General features: G+C 40.7%; 1 protein-coding gene and 1 long non-coding RNA gene across 4 annotated transcripts in view; one reads left to right on the forward strand and one right to left on the reverse strand.

Moving 5' to 3' along the window:
- NCAM2 (neural cell adhesion molecule 2) overlaps positions 1-14,133 on the reverse strand; it is a 201,140-nt gene that overhangs the window by 144,720 nt on the left and 42,287 nt on the right. The gene's annotated exons all lie outside the window — the stretch shown is intronic.
- LOC310843933 lies at positions 782-10,062 on the forward strand. The gene is made up of 3 exons (XR_014563796.1): positions 782-1,025; positions 7,396-7,510; positions 9,824-10,062. It is a non-coding gene; the product is annotated as an uncharacterized lncRNA (long non-coding RNA).

The following is a 14,133-nucleotide window of genomic DNA, read 5'->3' on the forward strand; positions in this document are numbered from 1 at the left end:
ACCTGCCCTCATCCCACCCCAAATGCAGCCAGGAGGTCTTGCAGTGGCCCGAGCCCCCTTGACAGGGTGTACAAGCAATAGTTAGCCCCCGATTCCTTTAACGGAATCCCTTGCAGCAGCAGCATTAGAGGGGCAGGCACAGCCAATCCATGCCCCTCAACCAACCAAACCATAAACCAATGCCTAACCGCAACCTTACAAGTTGTGACGATTTGCTACGCAGTAGGCAAAAACCAAATGGCCCCAGCCAATCAGCCAGATGGACAAAATTCCTACCGGGCCCCTGCCCCAAGAGCAGGTGACCCCATGACAGGCATAGCAAGGTCAAAGCGAGCTACCCTAATTCTAGGGAGGGGGGACGGGCAATCCGATTCACGGATGAAAAGAGGAAGCCATAGCCTCGTGCAAGGAGTTTTAGCCTTACTGGCTGTCAATCAATCAAATGGCAACATTAACTTCTTCCCAACAACAAGGGAAGCCCAATCGCATCAGTGGCCCAACGGTCAATTAGCCTGCCCCCAACTTTAGAGTGTCCTGGCGGCCCCCACTGCAACACATGCTCTCCATGAAGGAGAACACGCTTTACCCAAAAAATGGCATAGCAGTTTCATCATGAGGGGTTGGTTGTAGTATATTGATTTAAAGCTGTTCCAGGGACTCTATTTCAAATCATAGCAGTAATACTGGGAAAGGGAGTGTTTAACCCTTTCTCGGTGTGCCATATTCCAGGTCTGAAACACACCCTACTTGCAATGATATACAAGTGTGGTACAGGCACCAATATTATCCCCATAAATATGCTAATAGCAACATTTAGGAGGGGGTGACCTCACATAGGGCACAATTGGTGAACCTGTGATGTTGTTGGACTCTTCCTCCTATCAGCCCCAGACATGATAGCCAATGATTAGGGAGGGATGCAAATTGTACTGCAGCAACAAATGGTGAACCACAAACAGAGGCAAATGTGCTTCAAAGGTTGGGAAATTGTATGCCACAGAATACAAAGAAGGGATGTGTTCATGGTGAGTTAAATTTCACAAATCAACTTTAGCTAACTTTGGCTGCAGATATCTAGGTTTAAATACAATTAGGGATAATGAAACCTTAAAGTGCTGTTGGCATCCATTCTGATCATATATCTAGCTTGTCTCTTTCTTGTAATGAGTTGGAAGAAAAGTTATGTCTATGTCCCATTAAGAGCAGACAGGGGGATATGTCTTTCCTAGGATTTGGCTGACTTCCAAGTAGTTTCTATTGTCTTAAAAGTGAAGAATGAAAAGGATGCAGATTTGGTATGAATAAGTGTGAGATTTTAGGACCAAAAGGCTGTGTACACATTACTGGCTTAAAATGCAGCTAGGCCATTCCTTTTTTGTCAGTTTGGATGGAATCTGGTTTTAGGGAAAACACATTAAAATGCAGCATTTCATAAGGAACAATGGGTAGCAAGATATAGGATAGACACAAAAGAGGTATGCATCATGGATAATGTCCTGTGTACACTGCTCCCAAAATCAGCAGTGGGAGCACTCTGAGTAAATGGGAGTGTGGAAAATGCTTAATGGCTCAGTGGTTCATTTAGTTTACGATGCCACACAGGGTGACAGGAGTTATGTGTAGCCTGAAGAAAATAGGATATTTTAACATTTAAAATGATAGAACACATTTATTTTCTGTCACTCCAGATGCTATGACCCAAACCAACAGGTTCAAAGTACAAGAAAGGGAATTTTGACCCAACATTACAAAGAATTTCATGTTGGTGTGAAGTGTCTGGCCACAAAACAGACTCCCTCAGAAGGTGGTGAACTCTCCCTTGGCATAGGTTTTTAAGCAGAGACTGGATGGCTACCTAGAATGGATGCTGTAACAGCAGATTTCCTACACTGGTAGAGGAAATGGACAAGGTGCTCTTTGAGGTACAATTCAACTCTGTCGTTATACGTACACCCCCAGCTAAGGCATGTATCTCCCAGATGATTACCAAATGTTCATATAAAAGCCTCAGAAGAAAGGGGGGTGGACTGTTGAGCCACTGTTCAGCTATTCTTACTCTTAGAAATGCTCTCCTAAGAGAAGGTTGTTAATGTTTAGCTAAATATTCCATATAGTTTTAAACAACCATTTCTTATGCTAACAGGCTGTCATCAAATTATAACAACTCATGGTCAAAGCTCATTAAAGTAAACAAGCCCATGGTGACATCTACCAGAGGAAATATTTTCAACAGTACACCTATTCCCAAACAGGAACAAAGGGAGCTGCCACATTGACATGATCATTACTTACATGCTAGAGGGTTATTCTGCTTTTGTTTTGTTTTGTTTTCAATAGCCAAATCAGCTTTCCTAGATTCCTCTGGCTTATTCAGTGCTTTCCTTTACAATATGCACAATACTTAAAACATAACGAGTGACTGAGGAAGCATAGTAGTGTGCAGATGTTGGGAAAAGTTGGCTTTCCCATCTTACTCAGAGTATCTTTATATATTCACTTTTAAGGCCAAGCAACATGAATATAGTGACTAGCAATGAAGGCAAGGGCTTACAGAGAGTACAGAGAGGGATTCTGACGAAGCTGTAATTTAATTGGATCTGGGGGCTTCCCAGAGGTGAATTAGACAAAGGCAAAACTGTTTTGATACCAAATCCAGAAGGCCTCCTGAGCTCTGTCCCATGGATGGCTATAAGATTGTATGGTGCTGGGCAAGGTGGAGCAGAGCACTTGGAAGCTTTTGCATACTTATAGGTGTCCAGAACTTGAACAAAAGAACAGATAAAATCCAAAGGCTTGTGTGAGAGTCTAAAGTACATTGAAACACAAGGTGCTTTTCTAAAATAAGGAAAGTCAAAACAAACAACAATAGTGTTTCAACTCAACTGAAATTAGTTGTCAGTCAGAAGCATGCTACATGAGAAGGAAAGATTAATACTTAAGGATAATATGCTACTAATATTTGAAAGAGTAAGAAACATATAAAAAACTAATAAACCCAAGGGAACATATTAATTCAAGAATAGATTTACAGTATAGGGTCATTTTCCTATAGATGTTGGTGTGAGAACACTGCAAGGTTCTATATGTAATGTTTTTTTACATATAGATGTACAGACTGAGAAAGTTGCAAGCAAGCAGGCACAGTGATAGTGCCAGTTTCAAAACAGCATTTGACACAAGACAACTGCAACAACCGTGAAGCAAATACATTGCAAAAAAATTAAATGTTTGCTTTCTTTTTATATTGTTTATATCCTTGTACGCACATCATGTTATGCCTTTTTAGGCAGCAGGTTGTGATGAATTCCAAGAGATTCAATTAGACCAAGTCTTACCAAGACTCTACACTTCACTATCTTGCTTATTTAAACAATTTATATGCCACTTAACCTACAAATGACTTTAAGTGGTGCAAAAGTAACAAAACATAAAAAATAGTTATAACTATAAAATCAAGCTTTCATTAAAATGTCAGCTGCAATAAAAGTACTTAGTAGTACTAGAGCTTCAACAAGAATCAGGTTAGTCTGAAACTAATTTACTCAAAGCCACCCAAAACACTTCTTAACTGAACATGAATTTCAACCAAGTCCAGCAGACATCACTGCATCCAAAGGAATCAAATGTTGTTCTAGAGTGTAGCAGTATATTGAGAAGAGATTGCATGCCTTATCCTGCCTACTTTATCAAATGCTCTTCTGTCAGATGAATTCCACAATACAGCACTTCTAAAATTGTGTTTCTCATTTAAAGTGCAATATAGATTCTTATGTCATTAAATGAGACAGGCAACCAGAGATGGGAAGGTACTGCAAAGACAAAGTATATTTTTTAAAAAAGAAAAGAACATTTCTCCAAGAGATTTGATGAAGAAAATGTGTGACAGACTCATAGATCTTTCTTATTTTTCAGCAAGCTTCAGAAGTGTGGGATTTACATTGCAAAATTTAACTTTGCCTAGATAAATTCAATATTGGTACTTTCAAAATACTCCCTGATTCCAAAACAACAACCCTGTGACACGCTGAAGACAAAGAGGTTTAATGCATTGTTTAGTCATTTAGTCGTGTCCGACTCTTCATGACCCCATGCACCAGAGCACGCCAGGCACTCCTGTCTTCCACTGCCTCCCACAGTTTGGTCAAACTCATATTGGTAGCTTCGAGAACACTGTCCAACCATCTCATCCTCTGTTATCCCCTTCTCCTTATGCCCTCAATCCTTCCCAACATCAGGGTCTTTTCCAGGGAGTCTTCTCTTCTCATGAGGTGGCCAAAGTATTGGAGCCTCAGCTTCAGGATCTGTCCTTCCAGTGAGCACTCAGGGCTGATTTCCTTAAGAATGGAGAGGTTTGATCTTCTTGCAGTCCATGGGACTCTCAAGAGTCTCCTCCAACACCATAATTCAAAAGCATCAATTCTTCGGTGATCAGCCTTCTTTATGGTCCAGCTCTCACTTCCATACATCACTGCTGGGAAAACCATAGCTTTAACTATATGGACCTTTGTCGGCAAGGTGATGTCTCTGCTTTTTAAGATGCTGTCTAGGTTTGTCACTGCTTTTCTCCCAAGAAGCAGGTGTCTTTTAATTTCGTGACTGCTGTCACCATCTGCAGTGATCATGGAACCCAAGAAAGTAAAATCTCTCACTGCCTCCATTTCTTCCCCTTCTATTTGCCAGGAGGTGATGTGACCAGTGACCATGATCTTAGTTTTTTTGATGTTGAGCATACAGTTATTGAATTGCCAACTTATTTGCCTTCGATACCATTAATAACGAAATAACAATTTAAGAATAAAAGAAATCTCCAAACAAGTTCCATTTAGGCCTCATTAACTTGGCTCAGGAGGCAAAACAAGAATGCCAAGCTTTGGCTTTAGCTGTTCCAGGGAAAACAAACTAGTGTATTTGTACTGGCTTAATCCTGGAAGTATATTTGTTTGCTTCATTGGGTGCTAAATAACCAAGAATTAAAGGTTTAAATCCTAAAAAGGGATTTTAAGAAATTGCCGTCCTTTTCAAATTTACCCATAGGAAGCTAGTCTTATGGGAGATTAATGATTTCTGTTGGCTACAGAAAACTAAGCTGACTTTTAGTTCATACCACGTACTCTGAATATTCTATTACAGTCCACTTGTGTTACAGAGTCTTATGTCAACTGTTACAAAAGTAAGAGAATCAGTTATAAGATTCTTTGCCTACAAGGTTCAAAAGAAATGGCCAAAACAAAATTATATATAAAAATTAATGTGAGAAAGGTCTGCAAAATAACATAGTTAAATGTAGAGGGACCAACACTAATTCAGACTAGTTCTGTGTGCTGTTGTTAAGGCAGTTCTCTTACAGACCAGCCCATGAGATCCATGAATGCATAGGTGTTGGGTTCTTGTATCAATCTCTGAATACTTCCAGTAGTGACAAAACTTTATTTAAAGATCTCTCACAAAATAAAAGGAAACCATTGGAAAGGCAGTTAATATACAACCTTTATCTATTGCAATTACCTTCTTTACCAGAAAGCTCAAGAAGGAAAAGACAGAGAAAGGGCATTGTGAAGTGGGGAAACTGTGACAAATACTCTTAAAAATAAACAATCCCACTTTTTTTTTAGATAAAAGAAAAGCAAACTTGTACCCCTACCAAAAAAAAGTTTAACAGAAATGGTTCACTATCATAAAAAGAAGTTAGAACCAAAAATTGGACTTGACACATGTCTCATTTGGCCACTGGTTTCTTAGGCTTCAATCCTAATGTATAGAAAACTGAAGGTAGCTTCACCACCATATCCTATGCCCTGCAGGGCTTATGCCAGTGGAAGAGAAACAAAGATGGAGCAATGCTATTCTGTTGTTCTGTCCTTTTTCCTTAGTCTGCTTTCCTGCTTTTAATGACAATCAATATGAGGAAAATTCACTCTGCCCTCTGCAGGTCTGGTGTAGATTCACCCCTGCTTTGGGCACAGCAGAAAACTGGGAATGTGACGGCTCCCAATCTGCTTATAGAGCTGCTGTTCAAACGTTCCAGCCCAATGTTCCAGATGTAGCTTTGCTATAAGTAGGGAAAAGACAGCAGAGGTTTTCTGCAGCAGGGTGAAAGCATTCAATGTTAAATCCCTAAAGTCAAACTGTTATGCTCTTTCTGGTACACTTTCCCAGGAACCAACGGATTGCAGAGTCTATCTGGATTCATCCCATTAAGTGCAGGGGATAAATCTTTTTATAACATTATGTTTTTTTATATAAAAAAACCACAACATTGCTATGACAGTGTAACAACAATAGGAGCATAAACACTCTGTTGACTTACCTATTTTAAGCATATCAGAATATATCCCGATGCAGAAGATATGTTTTGTTTCATTAGGGAGAGTAAATCCAGGTGATGTGGTTGTATTCAAAAGGAGAAGGAGAAAGAAAAAGACAGAAGAAAATCAGTTAGTTTAGATTTTCATGTAGGTTGTTTGAATTTAATGCATGCAACATATTTTGCAGCACAATTATGCTTCATTTGTACTAATAGTTTAGCTTTGTCTTACTATTCCTTGGAAAATAATAAAAGTAACATTATCAGTAACAATACTGAATCTAATTACTTAAACGTGCTCAGTCTTCTGGAGAAGGGATACTCAAGAAAAACAAAGCCTTTTAATACCAGGTACATACATAGGCAGAGAGTGGAATAAGAGATTGAATCATTGACACAGACACTCATGAATGAACACACAATATAACACAACTGTGTGGTGGTACAAAATATTCAGACTTGCACATACACAAACACTTTGTTATAGGGCATGCCAAGACTGTGAGGCACAATTATGACCCCCATTCACACATACAATTAGACCAGTCTTCACCAATCTGGTGTACTAGGTGGGGATGTAGTACAAACCCATGTGAAGGCACCAGGTTGGCCAAGACTGAATTAGAACATCAGCATGGGGTTTAAAGTACTCTTAGTCACTCTTAGAATAAATATTAGCTCCTTCTCATCCCATTCCTTCCTTCTCTTTGGGTATCAGCTGTCTTTTATATAAAGAGCTTCCTTGGTTACAATGGGGCAACCTACATAAACAAGGCTTTGTCAGTAGATTCCTTGTTTCCTTTTTTGTCTAAAAAGTGTTATACAGCAAAATCAAACACAACATAGGGAGCACAATAAAACTGCAGCTTGTGTTTGGGTTTCATCCAAATATCTAATCTGCTGGCACCAAATGCTCCATCTTCATGAATACGCAAAGGTGCATTCTTCTATTGGTAATCAATATTCCATCCTTGTTTGCAAACGTTCATTTAGTGGCAGTAAAACACTAAACAATGCAATAAAACAGTATACATATTTTAGCATATTTTCAATGAAAGATTCTCAAAGTATAAAAACCAACTTCTGTTTAGAAATACAGTGCACTACAAACATCATGGCCACCAATTAAGAGACAGGAAAGGATGCAATTGGGCCATGGCAGCCTAGACATTCAACAAGGGTGCTGAGTAAGTAAGGAGGGAAAAGGTGAGAAATTGAACAAATGGCAAGCAGGTTGTGCCTACTTCACTTTGTACATGTTTCAGGTTATGGAGCTGCACTGCTCTACAGCAGACTTCCCATGATAAAAATAAGGTTGTTGGAGGCAGTTGTCTCTTTCTATTTTGTGTTATGCCACATCCATTCCATGGCAGCCAATATGTGACTGACAATTCAGAAAGCTCTCAAAATTTGAAATGTGCCCATTAGTCCAAAAAGTTTAGCAAGTCCTGCCATAAGCCAATGGTCAAGTAATCAAAGAAGAGCTCAGGAAGCAAGTAGAGTGTGAGGGGAGTGTTTGCTGCCCAGGTACATGCTGACCACAACCCAGTGAAGGGGAATGGTGAACCATAGAAAAAACCACAGGATATTTGTATTAGGTTGAAATAGGCCACAACTTTTTATTGATTGCATATCTAAGTAAGTCTTCACCAAGACATTGGGTGTGTGTCAAGCAGCCCATCTGCTACTAGATAATTTGGGTGGGGTCAACCCTGAGCTGAGAGTCACCCCTGACATGTACCAGGTGCTTTCATCCTGAAGGTCACCATTGGGAGAGGTGCTATGGCCCATAATACCCCTTCTGGATTCCTTTAATGGGGCACCCATTAAACTAAGGATCCAAATCATTGCCTTATTCCCCAAAGTTGTGACAGTGCTTATGACGTAGGCAAAAACCTGCAGAAAGAGCAACTTATTTGCAGGAAAAAAATCCTTCCCCCCAACCCAGCAACTGGATAAACCAGGCTTCCTCAACCTCGGCCCTCCATATGTTTTTGGCCTACAACTCCCAAGATGCCTAGCTAGCAGGACCAATGGTCAGGGATGATGGGAATTGTGGTCTCAAAACATCTGGAGGGCCGAGGCTGAGGAAGTCTGGTATAAACCATAACAAGGTCATATGTTGGCGTGCCCACTTACATTTGAACAAGCCACTTAGAGTCTAGTAAACGGGTGGTAAATCCCATGTCGGTCTCCCAAGAAGGTGACTTTCCAAGGGTCACCCTCTTAAATACTTTGGAGGCAGACCTGGTCTAGCCCCCTCCACCACTTTCCTGATTGGCCTTTCTGCCAGACCAGTGCAACCAAAAGGAGAGTCACTGGGCACCCCCCCCTTCAGCTATGATGGAAGAAGATGGCCTAACCCAGGACTCGCAGCTGCTCCAGGCAGCAAACACTGCCCACGAGGTGACCCAAGTGAACAGGGAATCTTGGATTAGAATTGGCCAAAAATAAGACAAGACATTTTTCAAAAACATTGGAACTGGCACACATAATTTCCAAGCTAACCTGAAATCACACCCCTCCTACACAAATGACAGTTTCACTCAGATAGAAGAAGGGACTTTCTTAGTTGTATGAAGTGTTGGCAGGCATTATGGAACATATCAGTCTTCAGGGTGGTGGTTGGTAGTGGAGAGTTGCACTGCACAAAATGGATGCTTTAGGGTAAAGGCTCACCAGCTGCCAGGTACCCTTGTGGCAAATTGGCCCTTGGTCAGAGAGTGGGCATAAACCTTGATATTAACTCTGACAAACATGAATGTCTTGTCAACACTCCCACACCTTAAGCTAGGCTAATTTGTTGAGGTTAGGATACTGGACTTAGATAGAATGCTGGAGGATTCAAATGGCTACATCATTTGCATGCAAGTATGGTGAGCTCATAATCTATGTTAAACTCTACTTGCCCTTCCCATATGTATTAACTAGTAAAGGAAGGAAAGTTCACACAATACTGTACTGGCATGATCACCTCCTAAATGAACTAATTTATCATCTATACTCAGCCATTGAGCTAGAATAGGAGATACAACAGAATGAGAGTCGCTGACACACTGCCTCCCTCCTACAGGGTCTCAAAGCCAATACCCTGACTACTGGTTCTCTGCCATTGTGCCAAGGTTATGAAATGTGCTTTTGATCTATTTGTTTCTTTTTTCACAAGTTGTATTGTGTGATTTTTTTTCTTAGCTGCTTTGAGTGTTCTTTAAAAAGAAAATCCGAACAAAAGAAATGGTTAGAAAAAGAGAGCCCACAGACCTAGCAATTTAGTTTGAAATTGAACATGATCTATTTTTCCAAGGAAAAGACAGGAATCCAAGTTTGAAATCCCCCTCCCCCACTTTTTTCAAGCATCTTGGCAGGTCTCTTTACATTTCCTGTGGAAGATATTTTTCTCTAGCAGTTAATCGATTTTTCCAATAAGATAAAATAAAATAAAACCTCCTCTTAATCCTGTTACGATTGGCTCACTTGGGGTTTTTGTGGGGGGTTTTGTTTGTTTTTTTGTTTGCTAAGTTAAAAGCACATGAAGATGTCAGTAAGAGGACCCTAACTCCAGAGCTACCTTAGACATCTCCAGCATCTCCACAGAACTGCCACCAGGCCCATCTGCAGCAAAAGACCTGATGGGACATGTGGATGAGGTACATGATCCATCCGCAAAAGTTCCCTCTCCTATGGAATCAGAGGGGAATATGTGGTTTGCTGACTGCTCTTAATTCTTACTGGCAAGCTGCCATTTTAGGGGGCAGAGTAGGTGGGTTAAAAACATAAAGGCAGAATATGAAAGAAACTTCTCTTATTTATTATGTGATTTGAATTATTTGGGTAGAGAGAGAAAAAGATGCTGCTGGTCCCTCCAATCATACCCAGCCTTCTTTTAGGCAACATATTCCAAACAAATGGTAGTTTTCTGTTGATTTCTGTCACATCCTGCTGGAGCAAATAATCTATAATGAGGTGTCAGGCTACATTATATTATATTTGTAAATCTTTGTAATTTAATACCACAGGCAGTAATTAGTATTTAACAGCTGTCATACATGTTAGACATATAAAAGGAAAGGAAAAAATCTGATTTTAAGTTGACACTGCAGTTACAGATCAGGCTAGCAGGATAATCTGTCCTATTATCATTCATTCAGGAAGGGGGCACTATCTGAAAACTCATCAGATCCACAAGAAGGAAACAATATATTGATCCGATGAAGTTTTTGCTTTTTACCTGTCAGTCTCTCATCATCTGAGCTGACTGCTGATATGGCAAATATAAATGATAAAGATTTCTTTTGAAAAAAGGTACTTCTCAGTGGCCAGCTATCAAGGACTGCCATGAAATTAAGGCAGCTATCAACCTACCAAGAGAATTTAAGTGGCTGGAATGTATTCATGCTCAAATAGTTTTAAAAATTTTAATGTACATCAGTAGTTTTTACACCTTGAATTTCTGCTCCCCAGTGAGGGATACTAATTTGCATTCTAGAAACACTTTAAACTGCCTAAAACTTTCTGTGAAGAGTAACATTCATACATTTACAGATGGTGCTTCATTGTAGAAGAAGAGTTTGGATTTGATATCCCACTTTATCGCTACCTGAAGGACTCTCAAAGTGGCTAATATTCTCCTGTCCCTTTCTCCCCCACAACAAACACTCTGTGAGGTGAGTGGGGCTGAGAGACTTCAAAGAAGTGTGACTAGCCCAAGGTCACCCAGCAGCTGCATGTGGAGGAGCGGAGACGCGAACCCGGTTCACCAGATTACAAGACTACCGCTCTTAACCACTACACCACACTGGCTCTCAAGTACCCATGAATCTTATAAATTAATATATTTAATAATCAAGCACAAGTGGGGAGCAGCTTCTTTGACAAGAGCTAAGAACAACTGAACCAACTGTGCAAGTATATAAGCTTTACAGTGGTGCCTCGCAAGACGAAATTAATTCGTTCCGCAAGTTTTTTCATCTTGCGAGTTTTTCGTCTTGCGAAGCACGGTTTCCCATAGGAATGCATTGAAAATCAATCAATGCGTTCCTATGGAAACCGCCTTCAGACCAGGTCCGGGGACAGTCTGTCCCCCGACCTCTTCTGAAGGCTGGGGGGGGGACAAGGGCTTTTCTTCCCACCCCCAGCATTTTAAAAATCCCCGGGACAGCGGAGGACTTCTCCGCTGTCCAGGGCGATCTTAAAATGCTGGCGGGCGGCAGCGAAGCTTTAAAAATGCTGGCAGTGGGGAGCAAAGCCTTTCGGCCCCCCGCCGGCCTTCCTGGACCTCTTCTGAAGGCTGGAGGGGGGGCGAAAGGCTTTGCTCCCCACCGCCAGCATTTAAAAGAGGTCCCTGGAGATTTCCCTATGGGCTTTCTTCTTGCGAAGCAAGCCCATAGGGAAATTCGTCTTGCGGAACGACTCAAAAACAGAAAACTCTTTCGTCTTGCGAGTTTTTCATTTTGCGAGGCGTTCGTCTTGCGGGGCACCACTGTACTTGAGTATCTCAGAAGGAACTGTATTGTCACTAAGCAGCAGTTGTGGAAATTCAGTCAGCTCACAGGCAATTTAAGCTCAGCATCACTCTACCACTACTGTTCTTAGGACCAAACAAGAAAGTACAAGTGTGTTTCCCACCCAAAAACCCCAACTACATCTAGTTTCTCTCTCCTGTAATATCTAGTCTCAGCTCATGTTAAGATCTAATGATGTCCTGTATTTTCCCACCCCAACTCCACTGCATTGTTTTCTGACAGTGTGGAGGGGGAAACATAGATCATGACATTATATGAGACCAATTCCATTAGCGGGGAAAGGGGAAGAGGAATTAGACATGTGGTTGCTTGGTGGCAAAAAATGTTTAACAAAACTTCTATCTTAGTCCTTACTCTCCTATTATTTTCTTCCACATCAATAATAGGATGCCCAGGCTCTTGGCAATATATATATCAATACAGTGACAAGATCAATGGGATGATTCCAGGATTAGTCATGCTTAGGATAGAATTGCTCAAACCAATACCATTGATTTCAATTTGCCTCTCACCTGGATCCAACCCATATTTAATTTTGGGGTGGGGCCAGAGACTTAAAACTGGTCAATAGCTAGCTTCTGCATTTTGTACCAGTTACAGTTTCTGGACATTTTTCACAGGCAGCCCTACTCAGAGCTCTAGACTGAAAGTAACCAGAGTATGTAAGACCTCAGGAATGAGAAGGGACATACTAGCTGAAGCTGAGAAAAAGTACTGCTAGTTATGACTTCTACCTGCCTATTCAGGAACAAAACTGAGTTCAGAAACACTCCAAACTACTTATTTGCTATTGTGAGAGGAGTATAATCCCATTCAGGGCAGGTCACACACATGTCCTGGGTCAGGAATCATTTCTACTAACAGGATTTCCATCTTGTTTGGGTAAAGCTTCAGCTTGTTAGCCTACATCTCAGACACTGGTTCAGGGTTTCCACTACACTTCACAAAGCAGTTTTATGTAACAGCTGAACAACACAGTGGCAAGATGGGTTCCTAATGAATTCCAGAATTCAAAGGCCATGGGTTGCAGATTAGTTTTCCAATATCACCTTCTTAGACCTGCCTGCTAGGCATGATCAGAACCAACATAAAATGCTACATCCATTAACAAACTCATCCAGGTAGCTCAGAAATATTGTTGATGGCATCAAGAACCACTTTAAGCTCTGTAAGCTTCAACAGCGATGCACTCCACCTGACTGTTGCCAGCAAAGATGAAATTGTCTGCCAAGGTGATAAAAGCTGTTTCCATTCCTGAAGCAGATCAGAAATCAAACTGAAAAGGATACAAATCCTCCAAATGATTCTGCTAGCAGCACAGTAGTGGCAATCATAGTGGTTATAGCTGCTGGTGTAGAGGCAAATTTGCAACATTGGCAGCTACAACACACTTGTTGATACTGAGGCAGTGGCTCTTCTGGGCAACTCTTTGGTGCTGCCACTGCTTTTTGCTAGAGTTAAGGCTGCTTGCCAGATTTTGCAGCAGCTCTAGTTACCTCTGGTTGGATGTAATGCCTGCAGCGTCTCACATCCAGGTTTCTGTCACCAAAGTATCTACAAGTTAATAGAATTATAAAAAATGCAGACAACATGGATGTTAATTTAACTGGGATTAGTGTTCATGAGCTGATTACCTGAAGTGTGTTTAACAGCATCTAAATTGTATTATGCCCAGACGTTCAGTGGGATTACAGGAACAGTTGGATGCTGAGTTGGTACCTATTTAACACTCATTTAATGGCCGATTTATAAGATATTGCTACAAAGCAAGCATTGTTTCTTAAAGTATTTGACAAAGCAGAAACTTCTGCTATTGAACTACCCAAAATAATGTTTAAAAGACAGTGGAATTGTACATCATTTAAAATATTGTACATCTTGGGGACCTCTACAGGGGAGGGATGTTTAGCAATATAGGACCACTGAATATATATTGTGACACGTTCTGTTTACTATTCATAACTACAACCACATCTGCACTGAGCAACTGTGCTACGTAATCCAGTTGACAGTGTATGTGTCTAAAGCCTGTCTTGACAGTGCACTTCCTATGAAGTTTCATTCCTTCTCAAAGGCAGCTCAAATAAAAATTATCCAATATGTAGTTTGCATGAATCTCAGGCAAATTGTCCATGGTGCCAGTAGATTTTCAAATCTCTTCCCACCTGAAAGGTTGTCATGTAAGGTATAGTTGACATGTTAGTATGAGCAGTCCCAGAACAAAGTGAGTTATACCATACTCTAGAAGGCTTTGAGCCATAAATGGATTCTAAATGGGTTTTTCTTTGAGATGTTTAAAATAGATGT

Source organism: Podarcis gaigeae (assembly GCF_964106915.1).
Source record: "Podarcis gaigeae genome assembly, chromosome: 4".
NCBI classification, from domain to species: Eukaryota; Metazoa; Chordata; class Lepidosauria; order Squamata; family Lacertidae; genus Podarcis; species Podarcis gaigeae.